Genomic DNA, 22,518 nt, shown 5'->3' with positions numbered 1-22,518 from the left:
AGCCTCAGTTGTAGGGGCTGAGATGTAACGGAACCTGGGAGGTTGTATCAGACCCCTAGACATGTAAGTAACATGTAGAAGAAATGCCCGAAGGCGTGAACACGACAACCAGGGTAAAAGTCAATGATGTTTATTTATGACAAACTCCGTAACACAGCAGCAGTAAAAGAAAACATAAAAATCAGCAGAGGATAAATACAGTTCCTGGGTTCTACAGGGTGGCAAGGGCCACAGGGCTCTGGTAGTGTGAGATAGTTCTTATAATCTTCTAGTTGGAAAGTCCTTACCAGGCCCGACTGTAGCAATGGAGATAGCCCAGGATCGTACCAGCTGGTGTTACAGGAAAAGCTGGGCTGCTGTGGATAAAACGGCTGCTGTGGGTACTGGCTGGAACCAGACTGATGTTGGCACGGAGTGGATACTGGCTGGAACCAGTTAAATGATAAATGTAGCTTGAGAGCGATGAAATATGAAGTGATGTTTGGAGCTTGAGAGCGGTGAAATAATAATGCCGGTGATAAATGATAATCTGTAGAAAAGGGTACCGACACTTTAAGAAGAGCTGATCTCTGCTGGAAGCTGATTGCTGTAAGCAGGTGGATCTGTAGCTGGAAGCAGATGAATCCAAATGGATAGGAGAGTCAGGCTACACCGCAGGTGGAATGCTGGTGCGGGTCTCTTTAGTGGAGGTTTGGAGATAGGAACTGGAACCTGGAAAACAACCACAGGAGAGAGACAAACTGGAACAAGGTTTGACAACCAAAGCACTGACGCCTTCCTTGCTCAGGCACAGCATATTTATACCTGCAGCAAGGAAGGGATTGGCTAGGCAATTATGCAGATTAACAATACAGACAGCAGATTGGTGAAAATGATCAGATGACAAAATCCAAGATGGCTGCGCCCATGCAGACACTTGGAGGGAAGTTTGGTTTGTAATCCATGTGAGAATTGAAACAGCAATGGCGGCGCCGGCCATAGGAGACAGGAGACGCCAGACTGATGAATGCACATCTAAACCACGCGGGCACAGCGGAGGCCGCGGCTGACGTAATCGCCACTCTGACACTCTGCATGCAGGAACTCAGGGACAGCGGCGGAGGCCGCGGGAGACGCCATTCCAGATGTAACATGGCGCCGCGGTGACCGCGTCTCAGAGTGACAGGAGAGGAGGCAGGAATGTGGACATCAGTATAACGGATGGGGTCCGGTCCTGGAACGCTGAGCCAGCCTCAGGAGGCATCTGAAGGGCAAGTAATGGCGTCCAGATACCCGGATCGTGACATCTTTCACTTGACAGGGGGGTGCCCGAGCAGCGACCCTCCCCAGCTCTAGCCCAACTCCTACTTACCTGCCAGGTGAGATACTATGATCATGAAGGTGCTTCTCCCAGGGCAAGGCTCACCCATTGCACTCTGGGTGTGGTGCCCCTGTGATTTCCCCAAATGTGGGAAGCTTGACTGCATAATTTGTGTTTCCCCTGGTCGGCTCTCGTATAATTCAGATCTCTTTGTCTCAGGTCTCTCTCCAGCCTAGTTTGCTGTCTGTTTCCACTTCTTTTTTCATGAGCCCCTCCCTTTTATACCCTTGTGCACTATCCTGACTTCTCCTCCTGTCTGCTTACTTTGTGCCTTCCAATGCACAATGCAAACTACAGGTAGTGCTGCAGGGCCCACACCCTTTTACTTGCCGTACAGAGCAGCTCTGGAGCTGTTACAGTGCCCAGCTGCTGCAAGAAATCAGCTTGAATGCTTCAGGGGCTGGGGCATAGCCAACATGAGCCCCACACCGAAGGAGGGTGGAGGTGTTTAATGCGAACTAGGGGTCATCCAAGCGCCGCAAAAGGCCGCCATGCCCTGCACGCCCCTTTTCTCTTTTCATATGCAGACGAGGGTTGAAGCCAACTTTGACCCACTGCTTGGATGACATCACCGTATGCAAATCCGTCTTCTGCAGAACTTCCCCCAGGAATGCTTGCACTAGTTGTTGCATTTGGTTTGTTGTTTGGGGGTGCTTCAGTATTAGGCAGCCTTCTGCCCTCCCATGTTCATCTGAAAATATGTGTTCTCCCTGCAGTTGTTGTCCCCAGATGAGAGTTCCCTTGTGCTGCCTCAGTTGAATCTCCTTTACTTGACAGAGATGTGCATGAGCAGCTGCCCTCCCCAGCCCTATCCCAAATCATACTTATTTTGCATAGGAGATACCATGGTCATGAAGATTACTCTCCCAGGGTGAGGTTCATTCATTGCATTCTGGGTATGCTGACCCCTGTGATTTCCCCAAATGTGGGAAACGCGACTGCTTTATTTGTTGGTAGTGGGGGACTGTGTTTGTGTTTTCCTCTGGTCAGCTCTGGTAAAAGTCAGATTTCTTTGTTTCAGATCTTCCTCTAGCCTTGTTCTTCTTTCGAGAGTTCCCTTGTGCTGCCTCAGTTGGATCTCCTTCACTTGACAGGGGGGTACCCGAGCAGCGACCCTCCCCAGCTCTAGCCCAACTTCTACTTACCTGGCAGGTGAGATACTATGATCATGTAGGTGCTTCTCCCAGGGCAAGGCTCACCCATTGCACTCTGGGTGTGCTGCTCCTGCGATTTCCCCAAATGTGGGAAACTTGACTGCATAATTTGTGTTTCCCCTGGTCGGCTCTCGTATAATTCAGATCTCTTTGTCTCAGGTCTCTCTCCAGCCTAGTTTGCTGTCTGTTTCAACTTCTCTTTTCTTGAGCCGCTCCCTTCTATGCCCTTGCGCACTATCCTGACTTCTCCCGTCTGCTTACTTTGTGCCTTCCAATGCACAATGCAAACTACAGGTAGTGCTGCAGGGCCCACACCCTTTTACTTGCCGTTCAGAGCAGCTCTGGAGCTGTTACAGTGCCCAGCTGCTGCAATAAATCAGCTTGAATGCTTCAGGGGATGGGGCATGGCCAACATGAGCCCCACACCAAAGGAGGGTGGGGTGTTTAATGCGAACTAGGGGTCATCCAAGCACCGCAAAAGGCCGCCATGCCCTGCACGCCCCTTTTCTCTTTTCATATGCAGATGAGGGTTGAAGCCAACTTTGACCCACTGCTTGGATGACATCACCGTATGCAAATCCGTCTTCTGCAGAACTTCCCCCAGGAATACTTGCACTAGTTGTTGCATTTGGTTTGTTGTTTGGGGGTGCTTCAGTATTAGGCAGCATTCTGCCCTCCCATGTTCATCTGAAAATATGTGTTCTCCCTGCAGTTGTTGTCCCCAGATGAGAGTTCCCTTGTGCTGCCTCAGTTGAATCTCCTTTACTTGACAGAGATGTGCCTGAGCAGCGGCCCTCCCCAGCCCTATCCCAAATCATACTTATTTTGCATAGGAGATACCATGGTCATGAAGATTACTCTCCCAGGGTGAGGTTCATTCATTGCATTCTGGGTATGCTGACCCCTGCGATTTCCCCAAATGTGGGAAACGCGACTGCTTTATTTGTTGGTAGTGTGGGGACTGTGTTTGTGTTTTCCTCTGGTCAGCTCTGGTAAAAGTCAGATTTCTTTGTTTCAGATCTTCCTCTAGCCTTGTTCTTCTTTCGAGAGTTTCCTTGTGCTGCATCAGTTGGATCTCCTTCACTTGACAGGGGGGTGCCCGAGCAGCGACCCTCCCCAGCTCTAGCCCAGCTCCTACTTACCTGCCAGGTGAGATACTATGATCATGAAGGTGCTTCTCCCAGGGCAAGGCTCACCCATTGCACTCTGGGTGTGCTGCCCCTGCGATTCCCCAAATGTGGGAAACTTGACTGCATAATTTGTGTTTCCCCTGGTCAGGTCTCGTATAATTCAGATCTCTTTGTCTCAGGTCTCTCTCCAGCCTAGTTTGCTGTCTGTTTCCACTCCTCTTTTCTTGAGCCGCTCCCTTCTATGCCCTTGCGCACTATCCTGACTTCTCCTCCTTTCTGCTTACTTTGTGCCTTCCAACGCACAATGCGAACTACAGGTAGTGCTGCAGGGCCCACACCCTTTTACTTGCCTTACAGAGCAGCTCTGGAGCTGTTACAGTGCCCAGCTGCTGCAAGAAATCAGCTTGAATGCTTCAGGGGCTGGGGCATAGCCAACATGAGCCCCACACCGAAGGAGGGTGGAGGTGTTTAATGCGAACTAGGGGTCAGCCAAGTGCCGCAAAAGGCCACCATGCCCTGCACGCCCCTTTTCTCTTTTCATATGCAGACGAGGGTTGAAGCCAACTTTGACCCACTGCTTGGATGACATCACCATATGCAAATCTATCTGCTGCAGGCCTTCCCCCAGGAATGCTTGCACTAGTTGTTGCATTTGGTTTGTTGTTTGGGGGTGCTTCAGTATTAGGCAGCATTCTGCCCTCCCATGTTCATCTGAAAATATGTGTTCTCCCTGCAGTTGTTGTCCCCAGATGAGAGTTCCCTTGTGCTGCCTCAGTTGAATCTCCTTTACTTGACAGAGATGTGCCTGAGCAGCGGCCCTCCCCAGCCATATCCCAAATCATACTTATTTTGCATAGGAAATACCATTGTTATGAAGATTGTTCTCCCAGGGTGCGGTTCATTCATTGCACTCTGGGTATGCTGACCACTGTGATTTCCCCAAATGTTGGAAACTCGACTGCATTATTTGTGGTAGTGGTGGACTGTGTTTGTGCTTTCCTCTGGTCAGCTCTGGTAAAAGTCAGATTTCTTTGTCTCAGATCTTCCTCTAGCCTTGTTCTTCTTTCGAGAGTTCCTTTGTGCTGCCTCAGTTGGATCTCCTTCACTTGACAGGGGGGTGCCCGAGCAGCGACCCTCCCCAGCTCTAGCCCAACTCCTACTTACCTGCCAGGTGAGATACTATGATCATGAAGGTGCTTCTCCCAGGGCAAGGCTCACCCATTGCACTCTGGGTGTGCTGCCCCTGCGATTTCCCCAAATGTGGGAAACTTGACTGCATAATTTGTGTTTCCCCTGGTCGGCTCTCGTATAATTCAGATCTCTTTGTCTCAGGTCTCTCTCCAGCCTAGTTTGCTGTCTGTTTCCACTTCTCTTTTCTTGAGCCGCTCCCTTCTATGCCCTTGCGCACTATCCTGACTTCTCCCGTCTGCTTACTTTGTGCCTTCCAACGCACAATGCGAACTACAGGTAGTGCTGCAGGGCCCACACCCTTTTACTTGCCTTACAGAGCAGCTCTGGAGCTGTTACAGTGCCCAGCTGCTGCAAGAAATCAGCTTGAATGCTTCAGGGGCTGGGGCATAGCCAACATGAGCCCCACACCGAAGGAGGGTGGAGGTGTTTAATGCGAACTAGGGGTCATCCAAGCGCCGCAAAAGGCCGCCATGCCCTGCATAACCCTTTTCTCTTTTCATATGCAGATGAGGGTTCCAGCCAACTTTGGCCCACTGCTTGGATGACATCACCGTATGCAAATCCGTCTTCTGCAGACCTTCACCCAGGAATGCTTTTACTAGTTGTTGCATTTGGTTTGTTGTTTGGGGGTGCTTCAGTATTAGGCAGCCTTCTGTCCTCCCATGTTTATCTGAAAATATGTGTTCTCCCTGCAGTTGTTGTCCCCAGATGAGAGTTCCCTTGTGCTGCCTCAGTTGAATCTCCTTTACTTGACAGAGATGTGCCTGAGCAGCGGCCCTCCCCAGCCCTATCCCAAATCATACTTATTTTGCATAGGAGATACCATGGTCATGAAGATTGTTCTCCCAGGGTGAGGTTCATTCATTGCATTCTGGGTATGCTGACCCCTGTGATTTCCCCAAATTTGGGAAACTCGACTGCATTATTTGTGGTAGTGGGGGACTGTGTTTGTGCTTTCCTCTGGTCAGCTCTGGTAAAAGTCAGATTTCTTTGTCTCAGATCTTCCTCTAGCCTTGTTCTTCTTTCGAGAGTTCCATTGTGCTGCCTCAGTTGGATCTCCTTCACTTGACAGGGGGGTGCCCGAGCAGCGACCCTCCCCAGCTCTAGCCCAACTCCTACTTACCTGCCAGGTGAGATACTATGATCTTGAAGGTGCTTCTCCCAGGGCAAGGCTCACCCATTGCACTCTGGCTGTGCTGCCCCTGCGATTTCCCCAAATGTGGGAAACTTGACTGCATAATTTGTGTTTCCCCTGGTCGGCTCTCGTATAATTCAGATCTCTTTGTCTCAGGTCTCTCTCCAGCCTAGTTTGCTGTCTGTTTCCACTTCTCTTTTCTTGAGCCGCTCCCTTCTATGCCCTTGCGCACTATCCTGACTTCTCCCGTCTGCTTACTTTGTGCCTTCCAACGCACAATGCGAACTACAGGTAGTGCTGCAGGGCCCACACCCTTTTATTTGCCTTACAGAGCAGCTCTGGAGCTGTTACAGTGCCCAGCTGCTGCAAGAAATCAGCTTGAATGCTTCAGGGGCTGGGGCATAGCCAACATGAGCCCCACACCGAAGGAGGGTGGAGGTGTTTAATGCGAACTAGGGGTCATCCAAGCGCCGCAAAAGGCCGCCATGCCCTGCATAACCCTTTTCTCTTTTCATATGCAGATGAGGGTTCCAGCCAACTTTGGCCCACTGCTTGGATGACATCACCGTATGCAAATTCGTCTCCTGCAGACCTTCCCCCAGGAATGCTTGTACTAGTTATTGCATATGGTTTGATATTTGATGGTGCTTCAGTATTAGGCAGCCTTCCGCCCTCCCGTGTTCATCTGAAAAGATGTGGTCTCCCTGCAGTTGTTGTCCCCAGACGAGAGTTCCCTTGTGCTTCCTCAGTTGAATCTCCTTAACTTGACGGGGGAGGGGCTGCCCGAGCAGCCACCCTCCCCAGCCCTATCCCAACTCATACTTTTTTTGCATATGAGATCTCTATATCATGAAGATTGTTCTCACAGGGTGAGGTTCATCCATTATATTTTAAAATAGGAAGGTTCAAATTACATATTTGAATTGCATCTATGTGCTGGATTTAAATGTCCCCCCCCCCCTTCCTTTCTCAATTGTGCCCATCAGCAGCTATTCTAAGGTTGCTGCCAATGGGTGTGACACATTAATTTCTTCTGTGGGGTACACTGGACTCCACAAGGATTCACATTGGGGTGTAGAGTAGGATCTTGATCTGAGGCACCAACCGGCTCAAAGCTTTTGACTGTTCCCAAGATGCTCAGCGCATTCTCCTCTATAACCCCGCTTCCATGAACAGGGAGCTCAGTTTGTAGTTGTTGCCTTCAGTAGCAGGCCACTTAACAGGGGCCTGCCTCAAGCAGCCTATTCTTAGCTATTAATTTTGACAAGAAAAGAAGAACTTTTTTTATGAGAATCTACAAGGGCTGCAGCAGGCTAGGTCTAATAGACATCTTTACTGCAGCTTCATCACTCCCAGCGGCACTGTATACTCCCGTGCCCTGGTTGCTGAGTCACTGCAGTGGAGCTGGAGCTGCTTCCCATGTAAATCGCTGCATAGGTATAGTAAATATAGGATAATGTCCTTTGCAGTGGAGTAGGTTTCAGTATAAATATGGATTTATCTCACCCAGTCAATAGATGTTTCTGAGGCAGTTTCCCCTCAGATGTAGGCCAGTCAGCATTGGTATAAAGGCTTTATACTCTCCTGTCTCTGACACTTGCTGTGCACTCTCTTGGCTGAGAGTGTCATGGCGTTCTTACTTGTTAATTGCTGCACTTCCACTGCTGTATTTTGCACTACTGCTTACTCTCTCATGCAATTTTCAGCTTATTTGTCTCCCCTCTCTCAGCTGCTCATCTCTGCGCAATGGCGTCGCCAGCTCTTTCCTCACCATGGCTCCAACTGACTTCTCAAACTGCTGTTCAATTTTCTTTTAAATAAACTTTATTTAAAATGGCACAGGCAACTACACTGTTGTCAAAAATGTCCTTGTTGTAATGGGATATCACACGTGCCCCCCCCCAAAACATGCGTGTCCTCACGCATTTTGGTTTTATCCCTATATAAACTTCTCACTATATCCAGTCACATTCATTAGTGAACACAGTTTATGTCTGAAACATTAACATTTATCAACATTTTTAACATCAGTATCTGATAGGTATAATTCCTTTTGTGCTATAGTACATTAACACATGCTCCTGGAGCAATCGGTTGAAATCTGGACAGTATATGGTCTTGAAAAGTTTGTCTAGGAAACCTCAACCCCCCTGCCATGGATGAGTATTGAACTCTTTCTAAACTGTCTTTGGGACATGCTGTACAAAACTGCAGCTGACTATGGTGGTTTTCTGTTTTGCAAGCCCTAGTCTTCTTGCCTCCTTGTCGGTGACAAACCACCTTAGTCTGCTGTAAATACATTTTATGAGCCTCTTCCATTCCATCTTGGGATTCAGTATCACAGCTGGTTTGGGACAATGGATTCTGGAGAGAAAGAGGCAGCAAGGTTCTTCTTACAGAACAGGTTGGACAGTTTCGGCACCATCTCTTGATGTCTTCCCTCATTTCAACCCAAAATAACTTTTTCCAGATGCTTGTTTCCATCCTTTTGCACCCAGGGTGACCTGACTTGTCGTGATATTCTTCAAGCACATAACAAGCACTTTGTCTTGGAATTACAAGTTGACTGATCCTATAATGAGTATTAGGATCCACACTACATCGAACCAACTGTCCTTTCTCTTCAAACAGCCTTTCTCGCTGTCTCAACAACTTCAGGAGTTCTGGCGAGGATTCTTGCCTTTGTCGCTTGGTCAGGTATTTCCCAGTCTTCAGTAAGGCTTTGAGGTGTCTTATCATCTGACTTTTATCTTGCAGGTGGTCAAAACTGGTTCCTTGAATAGGTTGCTCACAGTTTCTAGAACTGGATGCTATATTATTCATGCCTAACATTGAAGCATTCTTTCGGATAATCTGGACACTGGAGATGGGCATTTCTATCATTATTTGGCTAGCCTTATTTTTTTCATGTTCCTCTCTTACAGATAATTCTGTTATCATTCTTCCCTTTTGTTTGGCTATCCCAGGTTGAAGGCCTTGTTTCTCCTGGAGCTTGTCAGTTTGAAACTCTCCTTGGAGTGCTGCTACGAGCTCCTCACAGCAGTTCCGCAACACATTCATGCCCACTATCACTGGAGGCAATCCATCATCTTGGGCAGTGGTGATGATGAAGCCTTGCTGTGGTAGCACTGTTCGTCCGATTTGAATTTCAGCTTCCCAGTATCCTTTGCAAGGGATGCAGTGCCCATTGCTTGCAATCGGGTTTATCAATGTGGAAGATGATGGAAACATCTGTTCCTCAGTCCAATGCTGCTCAAACTGTGTTGCTTGTATTGTGGTCACTTGTGATCCAGTGTCTAAGAGAGCGGGCATTGAGACTCCATTGATGCAAACTTGAACCACCGGGCATTGGCTAACATAACGGGTTAACCACATGAATTTGGAGTTTAAATGATCTGGCTGCTCAAATTCTCTCTTAATTTGTCCGCTTCCTTCACAGCTTTGAAAAATGGGTCGCCTTTGGGAGGCAAAGTGGTTGGAAAAAAGTGTCTCCCTGTTTCTATGTAGGTCCCATTGGGAACTGTTCAGTGGTCTCCTCTCCTGGCACCATTCCATTTCTTCATGGAGCAGTGCCTGCTGTCTCTTCAGAATCTGCAGGTCTCTGCGCATCTCTGTCACACCACGTGTCAGTTCAGCCAGCTGACCTCGTAACTCACTAGAAGAGTCAAATATGCATGTCTTTGAACATGGCACTGTCACTCCTTTTACTGTAGGTGGGTAAGTAGCTCCTTTAAAACTTGACTCCTGGGCATCAGAATTCTCTTGATACCGTGGCATCTCTGGAATAGACTCTTGTGGAACAGCCCCTGAAGTAAGACTGGAGCCTAGAACTTTAATCGCAGCCTCTTTAAAATCCAGGAATGTGCTTCCAGGCTTCTGCAATCTCAATAGTCGCAGCTGAGTTTTTACAAATTCGCCCCTTGCACCTTCAGTGAACTGGTCCAATAACATTTTCTCTTTGTCATGCACTTCCTCAGGGTCTGCTTGCTGAACATCTCTGAGTGCTTCCTGCAAGCTGAGGGCATAGCCCCGTAGTGACTCTCCTGGTTGTTGCTTTCGAGCAAAGAAGTGCATTTTTAGTTCTGACACTGTCCTTGTGTCAAATGTGGTAGCAAGCCTGTTGAGGATCTGGTCCACAGTCTTCTTCTCTTCAGTAGGCCAGGAAGTAACCTCTCTAAGTGCAAGCCCTTTCAACTGTCCCATCAAGATCTCCACCTTTTGCTGCTCTTTCAGCGGGTACAGACGAAACAAAGACTGCAGTAGTATCCTCATCAGTTTATTTTTGTCAATTACCATTTTAATAATCGGGTAAAGAAAATTAAGTGGATTTTTGAAAGAAAACAATACTGTCAATATACTATTAAAACAAATTAAAATGGTAAAAGTTATTGTACCTTAAGTAAAAATAAAAGAGCAAAAATATCAATCCCAGTTTTGGATTACTTTAATTAACAAAAAAAAATGCATATAGCAGAGGATAGTTTCAATCTGCCTACCTCTGGGCTATGGACCCAGCATGCTTCCATTACAGTACTCTGCTGCACATGTAATTGCAAGAGATCCTGAAGCACTCACTCATCATGGGAAAGTACCAATGTGTTTCTTCATTGGTTGATGGAAGAAACATCTTACAAAAACTCTCCAGATTATTGACTATTTAAAGTTTTTCTAGGAAACGTTCTAGATGAATGCTTATCAGCCTTTGTCAGTATGTACTTTTGCAAAGTGTCGCTGTGGCGCAATCAGTTAGTGTGTACGGCTATTAACCAAAAGGTTGGTGGTTCAATCCCACCCAGGGACGTAATTGACCTTGTTATCAGATTTTGGTGATCTTTAAGTAGACAAGTCAAAATTTCAAAAACCCCTGTTATGGTGTAGGGTACCTGGCCTTCTCTGATGTAATCAGAGTTAGATTTGATTCAGTGATTTTATAAAAACAGCTAGGAAGCACAATTTAGCAGTGGTTTGCAGAGAAAAAGAAATATGCTGGCAAAAAAATCCAATTGAGTGATTAAACAGCTCTTCATTTTCTGGCTTTACTTTTATGCTAACAAATTTGTTCTCTGAAAAGTGTCCACAAAGCCAAATATCTGATTAACATCTTTGTAGGGATGGTTTTTCACCTATTACTAAATTAAACTTGCTTCATTGGAAAGGCAGCAAGATGCATCCTCATTTCAATATCTACTGAAATAATACAGGTTGACACCAGGAAACATTAACGCCACTGCATCCTTGCTGCTTTCTCATGTGGAAGTCTGTTTAATGTGAAAACAAGGTGATATCTAATTAGCACACAGGTAAGGAATTAAGAAAATCTTTATTTAAGGGTGAAGATGTTTCTCACAAAATCGTTGCCCCAATGCATCATTGAAATTCAAGCTGGAAAGATGATTTTAATATATCACTTGTACATTTTGTATTGCTCTTCTGGTGACAATGTAGTTTGTTTTTGTCAATTACCATTTTATTAATAGGGTAAAGAAAATTAATTGGATTTTTGAAAGAAAACAATACTGTCAATATACTATTAAAACAAATTAAAATGGTAAAAGTTATTGTACTTTAAGTAAAAATAAAAGCTAAAATATCAATCCCAGTTTTGGATTACTTTAATGAACAAAAAAAAATGCATATAGCAAAGGATAGTTTCAATCTGCCTACCTCTGGGTTATGGACCCAGCATGCTTCCATTACAGTACTCTGCTGCACATGTAAGTGCAAGAGATCCTGAAGCACTCACTCATCATGCGAAAGTACCAATGCGTTTCTTCATTGGTTGCTGGAAGAAACATCTTACAAAAACTCTCCAGATTATTGACTTTTTAAAGTTTTTCTAGGAAACGTTCTAGATGAATGCTTATTAGTCTTTGTCAGTATGTACTTTTTGCAAAGTGTCTCTGAGGCACAATCGGTTAGTGTGTTCAGCTATTAATCAAAAGGTTGGTGGTTCAATCCCACCCAGGGACGTAATTAAACTTGTGATCAGATTTTGGTGATATTTAAGTAGACAAGTCAAAATTGCAAACCCCCTCTTATGGTGTAGGGTACCTGGCCTTCTCTGATGTAATCAGAGTTAGATTTGATTAAGTGATTTTGTAAAAAAACAGCTAGGAAGCACAATTTAGCAGTGGGTTGCAGAGAAAAAGAAAAATGCTGGCAGAAAAATCCAATTGAGTGATTAAACAGCTCTTCATTTTCTGGCTTTATTTTTATGATAACAAATTTGTTCTCTGAAAAGTGTCCACAAAGCCAAGTATCTGATTAACATCTTTGTAGGGATGGTTTTTCACCTATTACTAAATTAAACTTGCTTCATTGGAAAGGCAGCAAGATGCATCCTCATTTCAATATCTACGGAAATAATACAGGTTTACACCATGAAACATTAACGCCACTGCATCTTTGCTGTTTTCTCATGTGGAAGTCTGTTTAATGTGAAAACAAGGTGATATCTAATTAGCACACAGGTAAGGAATTAAGAAAATCTTTATTTAAGGGTGAAGATGTTTCTCACAAAATCGTTGCCCCAATGCATCATTGAAATCCTAGCTGGAAAGATGATTTTAATATATCACTTGAACATTTTGTATTGCTCTTCTGGTGACAATGTAGTTTGTTTTTGTCAATTACCATTTTAATAATCGGGTAAAGAAAATTAAGTGGATTTTTGAAAGAAAACAATACTGTCAATATACTATTAAAACAAATTAAAATGGTAAAAGTTATTGTACTTTAAGTAAAAATAAAAGAGCAAAAATATCAATCCCAGTTTTGGATTACTTTAATTAACAAAAAAAAAATGCATATAGCAGAGGATAGTTTCAATCTGCCTACCTCTGGGTTATGGACCCAGCATGCTTCCATTACAGTACTCTGCTGCACATGTAAGTGCAAGAGATCCTGAAGCACTCACTCATCATGGGAAAGTACCAATGTGTTTCTTCATTGGTTGATGGAAGAAACATCTTACAAAAACTCTTCAGATTATTGACTATTTAAAGTTTTTATAGGAAACGTTCTAGATGAATGCTTATTAGCCTTTGTCAGTATGTACTTTTGCAAAGTGTCGCTGTGGCACAATCAGTTAGTGTGTACGGCTATTAACCAAAAGGTTGGTGGTTCAATCCCACCCAGGGATGTAATTGACCTTGTTATCAGATTTTGGTGATCTTTAAGTAGACAAGTCAAAATTTCGAAAACCCCTGTTATGGTGTAGGGTACCTGGCCTTCTCTGATGTAATCAGAGTTAGATTTGATTCCGTGATTTTATAAAAACAGCTAGGAAGCACAATTTAGCTGTGGGTTGCAGAGAAAAAGAAATATGCTGGCAAAAAAATCCAATTGAGTGATTAAATAGCTCTTCATTTTCTGGCTTTATTTTTATGCTAACAAATTTGTTCTCTGAAAAGTGTCCACAAAGCCAAGTATCTGATTAACATCTTTGTAGGGATGGTTTTTCACCTATTACTAAATGAAACTTGCTTCATTGGAAAGGCAGCAAGATGCATCCTCATTTCAATATCTACTGAAATAATACAGGTTGACACCAGGAAACATTAACGCCACTGCATCCTTGCTGCTTTCTCATGTGGAAGTCTGTTTAATGTGAAAATAAGGTGATATCTAATTAGCACACAGGTAAGGAATTAAGAAAATCTTTATTTAAGGGTGAAGATGTTTCTCACAAAATCGTTGCCCCAATGCATCATTGAAATTCAAGCTGGAAAGATGATTTTAATATATCATTTGTACATTTTGTATTGCTCTTCTGGTGACAATGTAGTTTGTTTTTGTCAATTACCATTTTAATAATCGGGTAAAGAAAATTAATTGGATTTTTGAAAGAAAACAATACTGTCAATATACTATTAAAACAAATTAAAATGGTAAAAGTTATTGTACTTTAAGTAAAAATAAAAGAGCAAAAATATCAATCCCAGTTTTGGATTACTTTAATTAACAAAAAAAAATGCATATAGCAGAGGATAGTTTCAATCTGCCTACCTCTGGGTTATGGACCCAGCATGCTTCCATTACAGTACTCTGCTGCACATGTAAGTGCAAGAGATCCTGAAGCACTCACTCATCATGGGAAAGTACCAATGTGTTTCTTCATTGGTTGATGGAAGAAACATCTTACAAAAACTCTCCACATTATTGACTTTTTAAAATGTTTCTAGGAATCGTTCTAGATGAATGCTTATTAGCCTTTGTCAGTATGTACTTTTGCAAAGTGTTGCTGTGGCGCAATCAGTTACTGTGTAAGGCTATTAACCAAAAGGTTGGTGGTTCAATCCCACCCAGGGACGTAATTGACCTTGTTATCAGATTTTGGTGATCTTTATGTAGACAAGTCAAAATTTCAAACCCCCTCTTATGGTGTAGGGTACCTTGCCTTCTCTGATGTAATCAGAGTTAGATTTGATTCAGTGATTTTATAAAAATAGCTAGGAAGCACAATTTAGCAGTGGGTTGCAGAGAAAAAGAAATATGCTGGCAAAAAAATCCAATTGAGTGATTAAACAGCTCTTCATTTTCAGGCTTTATTTTTATGCTAACAAATTTGTTCTCTGAAAAGTGTCCACAAAGCCAAGTTTCTGATTAACACCTTTGTAGGGATGGTTTTTAACCTATTACTAAATTAAACTTGCTTCATTGGAAAGGCAGCAAGATGCATCCTCATTTCAATATCTACAGAAATAATACAGGTTGACTCCAGGAAACATTAACGCCACTGCATCCTTGCTGCTTTCTCATGTGGAAGTCTGTTTAATGTGAAAACAAGGTGATATCTAATTAGCACACAGGTAAGGAATTAAGAAAATCTTTATTTAAGGGTAAAGATGTTTCTCACAAAATCGTTGCCCCAATGCCCCAGTTTCGACACAGGAGTCAGTATCCGTGTCGGCGTCTGTATCTGCCATCTGAGGTAACGGCCGCTTTAGAGCCCCTGACGGCCTATGAGATGTCTGGACAGGCACAAGCGGAGTAGCCGGCTGTCTCATGTCAACCACTGTTTTTATATAGAGCTGACACTGTCACGTAATTTTCAACAGTACATCCACTCAGTTGTCGACCCCCTAGGGGGTGACATCACTGTTACAGACACTCTGCTCCGTCTCCATATCATTTTTCTCCTCATATATGTCGACACAAACGTACCGACACACAGCACACACACAGGGAATGCTCTGATAGAGGACAGGACCCCACTAGCCCTTTGGGGAGACAGAGGGAGAGTATGCCAGCACACACCAGAGCGCTATATATATACAGGGATAACCTTATATAAGTGTTTTTCCCCTTATAGCTGCTGTATGTTTTAATACTGCGCCTAATTAGTGCCCCCCTCTCTTTTTTTAACCCTTTCTGTAGTGTAGTGACTGCAGGGAAGAGCCAGGGAGCTTCCCTCCAACTGAGCTGTGAGGGAAAATGGCGCCAGTGTGCTGAGGAGATAGGCTCCGCCCCCTTTCCGGCGGCCTTATCTCCCGGTTTTTTGTATATTTTGGCAGGGGTTAAATGCATCCATATAGCCCAGGAGCTAGATGTGATGCATTTTTTTGCCATGTAAGGTATTTCTGTCGTGTTTTATTGCGTCTCAGGGCGCCCCCCCCAGCGCCCTGCACCTTCAGTGACCGGAGTATGAAGTGTGCTGAGAGCAATGGCGCACAGCTGCAGTGCTGTGCGCTACCTTATTGAAGACAGGAACGTCTTCTGCCGCCGATTTTTCCGGACCTCTTCGCTCTTCTGGCTCTGTAAGGGGGCCGGCGGCGCGGCTCCGGGACCCATCCAGGCTGGACCTGTGATCGTCCCTCTGGAGCTAATGTCCAGTAGCCAAGAAGCCCAATCCACTCTGCACGCAGGTGAGTTCGCTTCTTCTCCCCTTAGTCCCTCGATGCAGTGAGCCTGTTGCCAGCAGGTCTCACTGAAAATAACAAATCTAAACTAAAACTTTCACTAAGAAGCTCAGGAGAGCCCCTAGTGTGCACCCTTCTCGTCGGGCACAGAAATCTAACTGAGGCTTGGAGGAGGGTCATAGGGGGAGGAGCCAGTGCACACCAGCTAGTCCTAAAGCTTTCTTTAGATGTGCCCAGTCTCCTGCGGAGCCGCTATTCCCCATGGTCCTTACGGAGTCCCCAGCATCCACTTAGGACGTTACAGAAAGAGAGATATCGGCAAGGAAAAGCTGTATTGTACCTTTGCATTTTTCTCCCAAACGAAGGACACTAGAATGAAAATTTTAAAGCCTCCTGTTAGTGCTTCATCTACACGTTATAGCCCTGAATTTTCCAATGCCTATCTCTTTGCAAAAGAGAGATATCGGCAAGGAAAAGCTGTATTGTACCTTTGCATTTTTCTCCCAAACGAAAGACACTAGAATGAAAATTTTAAAGCCTCCTGTTAGTGCTTCATCTACACGTTATAGCCCTGAATTTTCCAATGCCTATCTCTTTGCAAAAGAGAGATATCGGCAAGGAAAAGCTGTATTGTACCTTTGCATTTTTCTCCCAAACGAAGGACACTAGAATGAAAATTTAAAAGCCTCCTGTTAGTGCTTCATCTACACGGTATAGCCCTGAATTTTCCAATGCCTAGCTCTTTGCAAAAGAGAGATATTGGCAAGGAAAAGCTGTATTGTACCTTTGCATTTTTCTCCCAAACAAAGGACACTAGAATGAAAATGTTAAAGCCTCCTGTTAGTGCTTCATCTACACGTTATAGCCCTGCATTTTCCAATGCCTATCTCTTTGCAAAAGAGAGATATCGGCAAAGAAAAGCTGCATTGTACTTTTGCATTTTTCTCCCAAACGAAAGACACTAGAATGAAGATGTTAAAGCCTCCTATTAGTGCTTCATCTACACGTTATAGCCCTGAATTTTCCAATGCCTATCTCTTTGCAAAAGAGAGATATCGGCAAGGAAAAGCTGTATTGTGCCTTTGCATTTTTCTCCCAAACGAAAGACACTAGAATGAAAATTTTAAAGCCTCCTGTTAGTGCTTCATCTACACGTTATAGCCCTGAATTTTCCAATGCCTATCTCTTTGCAAAAGAGAGATATCGGCAAGGAAAAGCTGTATTGTACCTTTGCATTTTTCTCCCAAACGAAGGACACTAGAATGAAAATTTAAAAGCCTCCTGTTAGTGCTTCATCTACACGGTATAGCCCAGAATTTTCCAATGCCTAGCTCTTTGCAAAAGAGAGATATTGGCAAGGAAAAGCTGTATTGTACCTTTGCATTTTTCTCCCAAACGAAAGACACTAGAATGAAAATTTTAAAGCCTCCTGTTAGTGCTTGATCTACACGTTATAGCCCTGCATTTTCCAATGCCTATCTCTTTGCAAAAGAGAGATATCGGCAAGGAAAAGCTGCATTGTACTTTTGCATTTTTCTCCCAAACGAAGGACACTAGAATGAAAATTTTAAAGCCTCCTGTTAGTGCTTCATCTACACGTAATAGCCAAGAATTTTCCAATGCCTATCTCTTTGCAAAAGAGAGATATCGGCAAGGAAATGCTGTATTGTACCTTTGCATTTTTCTCCCAAACGAAAGACACTAGAATGAAAATTTTAAAGCCTCCTGTTAGTGCTTCATCTACACGTTATAGCCCTGAATTTTCCAATGCCTATCTCTTTGCAAAAGAGAGATATCGGCAAGGAAAAGCAGTATTGTACCTTTGCATTTTTCTCCCAAACGAAGGACACTAGAATGAAAATTTTAAAGCCTCCTATTAGTGCTTCATCTACACGTTATAGCCCTGAATTTTCCAATGCCTATCTCTTTGCAAAAGAGAGATATCGGCAAGGAAAAGCTGCATTGTACTTTTGCATTTTTCTCCCAAACGAAAGACACTAGAATGAAAATTTTAAAGCCTCCTGTTAGGGCTTCATCTACACGTTATAGCCCTGAATTTTCCAATGCCTATCTCTTTGCAAAAGAGAGATATCGGCAAGGAAAAGCTGTATTGTACCTTTGCATTTTTCTCCCAAACGAAGGACACTAGTATGAAAATTTTAAAGCCTCCTATTAGTGCTTCATCTACACGTTATAGCCCTGAATTTTCCAATGCCTATCTCTTTGCAAAAGAGAGATATCGGCAAGGAAAAGCTGTATTGTACCTTTGCATTTTTCTCCCAAACGAAGGACACTAGAATGAAAATTTAAAAGCCTCCTGTTAGTGCTTAATCTACACGTTATAGCCCTGAATTTTCCAATGCCTATCTCTTTGCAAAAGAGAGATATCGGCAAGGAAAAGCTGTATTGTACCTTTGCATTTTTCTCCCAAACGAAGGACACTAGAATTAAAATTTTAAAGCCTCCTATTAGTGCTTCATCTACACGTTATAGCCCTGAATTTTCCAATGCCTATCTCTTTGCAAAAGAGAGATATCGGCAAGGAAAAGCTGCATTGTACTTTTGCATTTTTCTCCCAAACGAAAGACACTAGAATGAAAATTTTAAAGCCTCCTGTTAGTGCTTCATCTACACGTTATAGCCCTGCATTTTCCAATGCCTATCTCTTTGCAAAAGAGAGATATCGGCAAGGAAAAGCTGCATTGTACTTTTGCATTTTTCTCCCAAACGAAAGACACTAGAATGAAAATTTTAAAGCCTCCTGTTAGTGCTTCATCTACACGTTATAGCCCTGAATTTTCCAATGCCTATCTCTTTGCAAAAGAGAGATATCGGCAAGGAAAAGCAGTATTGTACCTTTGCATTTTTTTCCCAAACGAAGGACACTAGAATGAAAATTTTAAAGCCTCCTATTAGTGCTTCATCTACACGTTATAGCCCTGAATTTTCCAATGCCTATCTCTTTGCAAAAGAGAGATATCGGCAAGGAAAAGCTGCATTGTACTTTTGCATTTTTCTCCCAAACGAAAGACACTAGAATGAAAATTTTAAAGCCTCCTGTTAGTGCTTCATCTACACGTTATAGCCCTGAATTTTCCAATGCCTATCTCTTTGCAAAAGAGAGATATCGGCAAGGAAAAGCTGTATTGTACCTTTGCATTTTTCTCCCAAACGAAGGACACTAGAATGAAAATTTTAAAGCCTCCTATTAGTGCTTCATCTACACGTTATAGCCCTGAATTTTCCAATGCCTATCTCTTTGCAAAAGAGAGATATCGGCAAGGAAAAGCAGTATTGTACCTTTGCATTTTTTTCCCAAACGAAGGACACTAGAATGAAAATTTTAAAGCCTCCTATTAGTGCTTCATCTACACGTTATAGCCCTGAATTTTCCAATGCCTATCTCTTTGCAAAAGAGAGATATCGGCAAGGAAAAGCTGTATTGTACCTTTGCATTTTTCTCCCAAACGAAGGACACTAGAATGAAAATTTAAAAGCCTCCTGTTAGTGCTTCATCTACACGGTATAGCCCAGAATTTTCCAATGCCTAGCTCTTTGCAAAAGAGAGATATTGGCAAGGAAAAGCTGTATTGTACCTTTGCATTTTTCTCCCAAACGAAAGACACTAGAATGAAAATTTTAAAGCCTCCTGTTAGTGCTTGATCTACACGTTATAGCCCTGCATTTTCCAATGCCTATCTCTTTGCAAAAGAGAGATATCGGCAAGGAAAAGCTGCATTGTACTTTTGCATTTTTCTCCCAAACGAAGGACACTAGAATGAAAATTTTAAAGCCTCCTGTTAGTGCTTCATCTACACGTAATAGCCAAGAATTTTCCAATGCCTATCTCTTTGCAAAAGAGAGATATCGGCAAGGAAATGCTGTATTGTACCTTTGCATTTTTCTCCCAAACGAAAGACACTAGAATGAAAATTTTAAAGCCTCCTGTTAGTGCTTCATCTACACGTTATAGCCCTGAATTTTCCAATGCCTATCTCTTTGCAAAAGAGAGATATCGGCAAGGAAAAGCAGTATTGTACCTTTGCATTTTTCTCCCAAACGAAGGACACTAGAATGAAAATTTTAAAGCCTCCTATTAGTGCTTCATCTACACGTTATAGCCCTGAATTTTCCAATGCCTATCTCTTTGCAAAAGAGAGATATCGGCAAGGAAAAGCTGCATTGTACTTTTGCATTTTTCTCCCAAACGAAAGACACTAGAATGAAAATTTTAAAGCCTCCTGTTAGGGCTTCATCTACACGTTATAGCCCTGAATTTTCCAATGCCTATCTCTTTGCAAAAGAGAGATATCGGCAAGGAAAAGCTGTATTGTACCTTTGCATTTTTCTCCCAAACGAAGGACACTAGTATGAAAATTTTAAAGCCTCCTATTAGTGCTTCATCTACACGTTATAGCCCTGAATTTTCCAATGCCTATCTCTTTGCAAAAGAGAGATATCGGCAAGGAAAAGCTGTATTGTACCTTTGCATTTTTCTCCCAAACGAAGGACACTAGAATGAAAATTTAAAAGCCTCCTGTTAGTGCTTAATCTACACGTTATAGCCCTGAATTTTCCAATGCCTATCTCTTTGCAAAAGAGAGATATCGGCAAGGAAAAGCTGTATTGTACCTTTGCATTTTTCTCCCAAACGAAGGACACTAGAATTAAAATTTTAAAGCCTCCTATTAGTGCTTCATCTACACGTTATAGCCCTGAATTTTCCAATGCCTATCTCTTTGCAAAAGAGAGATATCGGCAAGGAAAAGCTGCATTGTACTTTTGCATTTTTCTCCCAAACGAAAGACACTAGAATGAAAATTTTAAAGCCTCCTGTTAGTGCTTCATCTACACGTTATAGCCCTGCATTTTCCAATGCCTATCTCTTTGCAAAAGAGAGATATCGGCAAGGAAAAGCTGCATTGTACTTTTGCATTTTTCTCCCAAACGAAAGACACTAGAATGAAAATTTTAAAGCCTCCTGTTAGTGCTTCATCTACACGTTATAGCCCTGAATTTTCCAATGCCTATCTCTTTGCAAAAGAGAGATATCGGCAAGGAAAAGCAGTATTGTACCTTTGCATTTTTTTCCCAAACGAAGGACACTAGAATGAAAATTTTAAAGCCTCCTATTAGTGCTTCATCTACACGTTATAGCCCTGAATTTTCCAATGCCTATCTCTTTGCAAAAGAGAGATATCGGCAAGGAAAAGCTGCATTGTACTTTTGCATTTTTCTCCCAAACGAAAGACACTAGAATGAAAATTTTAAAGCCTCCTGTTAGTGCTTCATCTACACGTTATAGCCCTGAATTTTCCAATGCCTATCTCTTTGCAAAAGAGAGATATCGGCAAGGAAAAGCTGTATTGTACCTTTGCATTTTTCTCCCAAACGAAGGACACTAGAATGAAAATTTTAAAGCCTCCTATTAGTGCTTCATCTACACGTTATAGCCCTGAATTTTCCAATGCCTATCTCTTTGCAAAAGAGAGATATCGGCAAGGAAAAGCTGCATTGTACTTTTGCATTTTTCTCCCAAACGAAAGACACTAGAATGAAAATTTTAAAGCCTCCTGTTAGTGCTTCATCTACACGTTATAGCCCTGAATTTTCCAATGCCTATCTCTTTGCAAAAGAGAGATATCGGCAAGGAAAAGCTGTATTGTACCTTTGCATTTTTCTCCCAAACGAAGGACACTAGAATGAAAATTTTAAAGCCTCCTATTAGTGCTTCATCTACACGTTATAGCCCTGAATTTTCCAATGCCTATCTCTTTGCAAAAGAGAGATATCGGCAAGGAAAAGCTGTATTGTACCTTTGCATTTTTCTCCCAAACGAAGGACACTAGAATGAAAATTTAAAAGCCTCCTGTTAGTGCTTCATCTACACGTTATAGCCCTGAATTTTCCAATGCCTATCTCTTTGCAAAAGAGAGATATCGGCAAGGAAAAGCTGTATTGTACCTTTGCATTTTTCTCCCAAACGAAGGACACTAGAATGAAAATTTTAAAGCCTCCTATTAGTGCTTCATCTACACGTTATAGCCCTGAATTTTCCAATGCCTATCTCTTTGCAAAAGAGAGATATCGGCAAGGAAAAGCTGCATTGTACTTTTGCATTTTTCTCCCAAACGAAAGACACTAGAATGAAAATTTTAAAGCCTCCTGTTAGTGCTTCATCTACACGTTATAGCCCTGCATTTTCCAATGCCTATCTCTTTGCAAAAGAGAGATATCGGCAAGGAAAAGCTGCATTGTACTTTTGCATTTTTCTCCCAAACGAAAGACACTAGAATGAAAATTTTAAAGCCTCCTGTTAGTGCTTCATCTACACGTTATAGCCCTGAATTTTCCAATGCCTATCTCTTTGCAAAAGAGAGATATCGGCAAGGAAAAGCAGTATTGTACCTTTGCATTTTTTTCCCAAACGAAGGACACTAGAATGAAAATTTTAAAGCCTCCTATTAGTGCTTCATCTACACGTTATAGCCCTGAATTTTCCAATGCCTATCTCTTTGCAAAAGAGAGATATCGGCAAGGAAAAGCTGCATTGTACTTTTGCATTTTTCTCCCAAACGAAAGACACTAGAATGAAAATTTTAAAGCCTCCTGTTAGTGCTTCATCTACACGTTATAGCCCTGAATTTTCCAATGCCTATCTCTTTGCAAAAGAGAGATATCGGCAAGG

The 22,518-nt window shown here is 42.9% G+C and overlaps 9 non-coding genes across 9 annotated transcripts; all 9 read left to right on the top strand.

Annotated features, from left to right (window-relative positions):
• The first annotated feature begins 1,343 nt into the window (after positions 1-1,343).
• Positions 1,344-1,506, top strand: LOC135034252 (U1 spliceosomal RNA). The gene has a single exon (XR_010229505.1). It is a non-coding gene; the product is annotated as a U1 spliceosomal RNA (small nuclear RNA).
• Positions 1,507-2,180: 674 nt separating this feature from the next.
• Positions 2,181-2,345, top strand: LOC135034204 (U1 spliceosomal RNA). Its single transcript, XR_010229469.1, has one exon. It is a non-coding gene; the product is annotated as a U1 spliceosomal RNA (small nuclear RNA).
• Positions 2,346-2,497: 152 nt separating this feature from the next.
• LOC135034178 (U1 spliceosomal RNA) lies at positions 2,498-2,660 on the top strand. Its single transcript, XR_010229448.1, has one exon. It is a non-coding gene; the product is annotated as a U1 spliceosomal RNA (small nuclear RNA).
• Positions 2,661-3,330: 670 nt separating this feature from the next.
• LOC135034207 (U1 spliceosomal RNA) lies at positions 3,331-3,496 on the top strand. The gene has a single exon (XR_010229471.1). It is a non-coding gene; the product is annotated as a U1 spliceosomal RNA (small nuclear RNA).
• Positions 3,497-3,648: 152 nt separating this feature from the next.
• LOC135034216 (U1 spliceosomal RNA) lies at positions 3,649-3,810 on the top strand. The gene has a single exon (XR_010229477.1). It is a non-coding gene; the product is annotated as a U1 spliceosomal RNA (small nuclear RNA).
• A 674-nt stretch (positions 3,811-4,484) lies between these two features.
• Positions 4,485-4,648, top strand: LOC135034197 (U1 spliceosomal RNA). The gene has a single exon (XR_010229462.1). It is a non-coding gene; the product is annotated as a U1 spliceosomal RNA (small nuclear RNA).
• A 152-nt stretch (positions 4,649-4,800) lies between these two features.
• On the top strand, positions 4,801-4,963 carry LOC135034199 (U1 spliceosomal RNA). Its single transcript, XR_010229464.1, has one exon. It is a non-coding gene; the product is annotated as a U1 spliceosomal RNA (small nuclear RNA).
• A 671-nt stretch (positions 4,964-5,634) lies between these two features.
• On the top strand, positions 5,635-5,798 carry LOC135034308 (U1 spliceosomal RNA). The gene has a single exon (XR_010229556.1). It is a non-coding gene; the product is annotated as a U1 spliceosomal RNA (small nuclear RNA).
• A 152-nt stretch (positions 5,799-5,950) lies between these two features.
• LOC135034237 (U1 spliceosomal RNA) lies at positions 5,951-6,113 on the top strand. Its single transcript, XR_010229492.1, has one exon. It is a non-coding gene; the product is annotated as a U1 spliceosomal RNA (small nuclear RNA).
• The last annotated feature ends 16,405 nt before the right edge of the window (positions 6,114-22,518 follow it).

This window comes from Pseudophryne corroboree, unplaced genomic scaffold (genome assembly GCF_028390025.1).
Source record: "Pseudophryne corroboree isolate aPseCor3 unplaced genomic scaffold, aPseCor3.hap2 scaffold_580, whole genome shotgun sequence".
In the NCBI taxonomy this organism is placed as follows: Eukaryota; Metazoa; Chordata; class Amphibia; order Anura; family Myobatrachidae; genus Pseudophryne; species Pseudophryne corroboree.
Note: the sequence above shows the minus strand (reverse complement) of the source record. Positions and strands in the feature narration are given on the sequence as shown.